The sequence below is a fragment of the Coptis chinensis genome, chromosome 2, assembly GCF_015680905.1.
Source record: "Coptis chinensis isolate HL-2020 chromosome 2, ASM1568090v1, whole genome shotgun sequence".
NCBI classification, from domain to species: Eukaryota; Viridiplantae; Streptophyta; class Magnoliopsida; order Ranunculales; family Ranunculaceae; genus Coptis; species Coptis chinensis.
This window is the reverse complement of record NC_141457.1, coordinates 92480108-92485847: the sequence shown is the minus strand read 5'-3', so window position 1 is coordinate 92485847 and position 5740 is coordinate 92480108.

Sequence of the window (5740 nt, the reverse complement as noted above, 5' to 3'; positions counted from 1 at the left end):
CGGGATGAGGTGTTGTCTAAGGAATTTCATTCTAAAGCCAATATCGTTGAAGGTAATCCCAGCAAATCTAACAAAACCTCTAAGAAGCAGAAGTCCAACAAAAATAAGAATTTCAAGGTCAAAGGCACTTCTTTTAAAAGGAGTGGTACTGGCAATGGAAATTGTTATGTTTGTGGTAAACACCGACATAGGGCTTTTCGGTCGCAGCGCACACAAGAAAGACACCGATGATCCTCCCAATGCTAATCTAGTTGAGGGAGATGATATTGTTGTTCTTTGTCGTGTCACAAGTGTTCATAAATTTTGGGAAGAGGAACCGGTACTAGATTTTGGTGCCACCCCCATGCGCCTGGTGGTGATGTTGAAGCTTTCTCGGACTACATACTAGTGAAAGATGAAAAGGTCTATATGGGTGACTCTAGGTCTATTCTGTTGAGGGAACAGGCAAGGTTCTTCCGAAGTTAACCGGGGAAAACCCTTTCACTTAGTAATGTTCTTCATGTTCCCGAGATTCGGCCGAATCTGATTTCTGGTCCCTACTTGGAAAAGTCAAGGCCAAGGTGACTTTGAGAGTGACAAGTTTGTTCGACAAAGAATGAGGGTTTTGTTGGTAAAGGTTATTGTAATAATAAGCTGGTCTTTTCATGTTGAATGTACTTGACAACATTATTATTAATAAGAATGAATCGCATACGCTTTTTATTTGCTTGACTCTTTTAATATATGGCATGGTAGACTAGGACATGTGAATGTTCAAGATATGAAAAGGATGAAAGCATGTGGTTTATTGTCTAATATTTCTGATTTTTCTAATGATAAATGTGAGATATGTCTTTGAGACTAAAGCCACGAAGAAAACCCCAGAGAACTGTGTCTAGAGATAAAACTGAATTACTAACTCTTATTCAAATGGATTTGGGTGAATTCAGAAGTATACCATGTCTAGAGGGGAAGTTTTATTATATTACATTCATAGATGACTTCTCTAGGTACACCATGGTATATTTACTTAGACACAAGCATGAGGCGGTGAGATGTTTCTCAAGTACAAAGTGAAGTTGAAAACCGCCTTTTAATCAGAAGATTAAGAGACCGGGTCCGATAGGGGTGGAGAATATGAGTCTAACCCCTTCCGGGACTTTTGTGACAAGAGTGGCATTATTCATGAGACTACTCCACCATACTCTCCCGAGTCAAATGGAGTAGCCCGAACGGAAAAACAGTAACACTTAAAGAGATGATGAATGCTATGCTTGTAAGTTCGCTTCCCCGAACTTTGGGGGAAGCAATCCTATCTGCTTGCCATATACAGAATAGGATACCCAACAAGAAAACAGGGAATAAGACACCATATGAGTTATGGAAAGGTCATGTACCTAACCTGACATATTTAAAAATGTGGGGGTGTCTTGCTAAGGTTCTTGTGAACGAACCTAAAAAGAGAAAATTGGGACCTAGAACTGTTGATTGTATGTTCATTGGTTATGCTCATAATAGTGCTGCATATAGATTTTTAGTAGTAAAATCTGATAATAACCTTGTCGATGCTAACACTATTATAGAGAGTAAAAATGCTGATTTCTTTGAGAATTTGTTTCCTTTGAAAATTGGCATTGAGAGGTTGGTAGCTCCTAGTGAACAACAATCAACAGATCCTGAAATTTCTGAACAAGAAATTCGGAAGAGTAAAAGAGACAGGAAATCCACCAATTTTGGTGATGACTTTTACACATTTCTTCTTGATGATGATCCTGTGACGTATAATGAGGCAATCAGTTCTCGAGATGCTCCTTTCTGGAAGGATGCTATACACTCAGAACTAGATTCGATTATAGCTAATCACACATGGGAGATAGTTGATCTACCTCCTGGGGCGAAACCTATACGTTACAAGTGGATCTTCAAAAAGAAATTGAAACTAGATGGTTCCATTGAGAAATACAAGGCTAGACTTGTAGTCAAGGGGTTCTCCCAGAAGAAAGGCATTGACTATTTTGATACTTATGCTCCCCGTAACTAGGATTTCTTCTATAAGAGTTCTATCGGCTCTAGCTGCTATTCATAATTTATTTATTCATCAAATGGATGTAAAACTGCATTTTTGAATGGTGATCTTGATGAAGAAATATATATGATGCAACCGGAGGGTATGATAGTACCGTGAATGAGCATAAAGTATGCAAGTTAGTTAAGTCTTTATATGGGTTGAAACAAGCCAAAACAATGGCATGAAAAGTTTGATGTTGTCATGATGTCTAATGGATATCACATAAATGATGCCGATAAATGTATTTACTTCAAATCTTTTGATGTGAATTCATATGTGATTATCCGTCTATATGTGGATGACATGTTAATCATGAGTCCTAGCCTTGATGTTGTGAGAAACACCAAGATGTTTTATCCTCCCAATTTGAAATGAAGGATTTGGGAGAAGTTCGATGTGATTCTTGGAATCAAAATCATCGTAAAATGATGATGGCTATACGCTTTCACAAGAGCATTATGTTGAGAAGTTTTGAAGAAGTTTAACTTTTATGATAGTAAGCCCGTGGTCACCGACACCTTATGAGGCAAATAGTGAACTTCAGAAAAATGCTCAACATGGTGTACTTCATCTAGATATGCCCAAATTATTGGTAGTCTCATGTATTTGATGAATTGCACTAGACCCGACATTGCTTATGCAGTTAGAAAGGCTAAGATAGATACACTCATTGTCCTAGCCGGGAAATTGGAGTGCCTTAGAGAGACTAGCCAAGTACTTGAGAGGAACAATGAATTACGGCATAAGGTTTTAGACAAACTCCACCGTGATAGAGGTTATTGTGATGCAATTTGGATATCCGATTCTCATGATATCAAGTCCACTAGTGGTTATATTTTCACCCTAAAGGTGGAGGTGCGATCGCTTGGAAATCTTCTAAGCAGACCTTGATAGCTCGCTCAACCATGGAGTCCGAGCTTATTGCTTTAGATAAAGCAAGTGCCGAGGTCGAGTGGCTTAGAAACCTCTTGGCAGATCTTCCTATTGGTACAAAACCGCCTCCAAATTGCACCTATGCATTGTATTGGTCGGGCCGCGAATAGCAAAGGCAAAGAGCAAATTGTATAAATGGGAAAAGGTGCATATTCGATGCGAGACTACAGCCTATAAAGCATAAAGTCGCTGGAATCTGGAGTTGTGGCTCTAGATTATATGAGGTCGAGTTAAATTTGGCCGATCCTCGACAAAGCCACTTAAACAGAGACAAGTGGTTGATACGCCGCTGGGGATGGGACTTTTGCCTTAGATAGAGGGCTTATTAATCGACGGCAACCCCACCTATGTGATTGGAGATCCCATGAAGTAGGTTCAAAGGGAAAAACAAGTCACCTCGTCGCTCTGGTATGCTATTGTCTTTATTTGAGACGTCCCACCCTATGACTAGATAGCATTATTGTATACTTTGTATAACTTGAATAGCAATGAGAAAAAGGATGAGTTATTTTACTCTTAATGGAATCCATAGTCCATTATTTTTTATGAGATAGTGTATTTTAACTGCTATGTACACTTGATGGATATCCACCTACGTGAATGTAGAACTGGGTCGGTTCTTATGAGTATTCAGGCAAATACTCTAGAGCATTCACATAACACAGGAAGCGCAAGGGCCAAAAAGCGCAACACCGCAGAACAGGCATATAATGAAGGAGCAATGTGGGTGCATGTCCTCTATTTTACTACAAGGGAATGTTGGTTCAAAGATTTTTTAATCCACCACTTTCACGTATTATAAGACATGTTACCCTATGACCGGTTCAAGCCCAAAAGCACCAAGATCTTATGCATTGTTTTTCGATTCTCCTCGGCATTTCGTTAACCCATTTCTTTTGTAATATCCTATTCCAAAATAGTGGGGGACTATAAGTATTTTGAAATAGTGGGGGATTGTTGGAATCTTCATGTGTATTTCAAATACTTGTGTGTTGTTTAGTCCCACATTGGTGAACCACCACTAGGTAGTGAGGTATATGAGGTGAACCTCTAACATAAGGGCGTGCCCTTAGGGTACAAAGGCTTTTGTGTTAGGAGGGAGGACTTACCCAAAGCCACACACGCGCGCGCCCGCCCGCCCCGCACCGAACCGAACCGAGTCGCGTCGTGTCGTGGGCTTGGGCTTGGGCTGGTTGTCTAGTGGGTAGTGGATTACCAATTGCCTAAACTTGTTTTTCTTTTTTGAACAAGTTTTGGCTGGAGTCGCAGTGCGAGTTGGACTCTGTCTCATAGCTGTTTTGGGAGACCGAATTGAGGAGTCATTCTCATGTTTGGATTCCTACAGAAACCTCTATATAAACACAGCAGTGTGTGTCTATAGGGATGAACCGATTACAGAGAGTAAGAGACAGAAGTTGAAGTCGTGCTGCTGCCTCCACACCAGCGAAACAGAACTCGTGGATACTCCCTTCTCTCCACCCTACACGAAACAGATAAGTCTTTTATTGCTTCAATCTTCTTCTTCTTCTTCTTCTTCCCGCCACCGAGAGAGTTATATTCTTGTTCTAGAGGGTAGTCCGTTCTAGTGCAAAGTCGACTTTGTTAACCATTGAATCCTCGTGGAGGAAGACGCCATCGTTGCCTTTCTCGCACCATTGAAGCGGGCTTAAATCTTTCCTTAAGGATGACTTAATCCGCCTTGGTTATTTGCTATTTCGTCCTTGTCTTCTATTGTTTTCTTTTATCCAGATACAACACGCATCGTAGTCCGTTCAATGCATAAAGTAACCGAGGATGCTAAAGTCTAAACTTTTGAGGTGGCTGAAATGTCGGCATCCTTGTCGGAAGAGAATGAAGTGCTTGTTGTGGGAGATAACAGGGATGTCAATGCCAATCGATATTGTCAACATAGCTCGGCCAGGCGAATTTTACGAGTCGGGCCGGATCTATGTATTAGTGTGTTGTCTTCCTTTCATGTAACTCTCAAGTCATATTAGTTGTCTTTTGTTTAGGCCTTGGTCGGTTGTGATTTAAGGGGCAAGATTATATGTTGAACTTGGGTGTTTTCCACTATCGACCTTCCCAGTCGATGTCTGATGAACTGTTTCAACCAGTGTTATCAGACCCGGTCTGGCAGTTTGACTCGGTAAACCAGTGACCCGGTCACCAAACCAGATTGGGTTATTTAGTAGATCGTTTAAGCAGTTGACCCAGGCTAAACCCGCTTTTTTTGCAAACTGTTTTAACCCAGATGGTTTAGTCCGAGCGACCGGGTCCATAACTAAGACTCTTACCTTGAGGACCAGTAAACAATCTAGGATCTCTACCAGCACACCACAATCGCTTCTCCTTCTCTTGTTAGTTATTAACTATATAAGAAATATAATCAACATCTAATCTACTATATCTATATACTACTAAAGCAGAGAGTTCTAATGGAGGATTTTCTCTTTCCTATGTGGCACTCTAATATGAGAGTTAGTTTTTTCTCTCTCCTATGTGGCACTCTAATATGAAAGATAGTCTTTTATAATAGCCTACAATCCCACGTAAATGGAATCTCTTTGGAGAGTTTGAGTGTATTTCTAATTCTTATAAAATTGAACAAATAAAAAAAATTGCTAAAAAAATAGGTGATTTGTAAAAGATAATTTTTATTACAAATCAAACACTTTTAGTGTTCCAATTCTTATATATTTGATCAAATAAAAAAAATTGCTAAAAAATATGTGATTTGTATAAACTAATTTCATATTACAA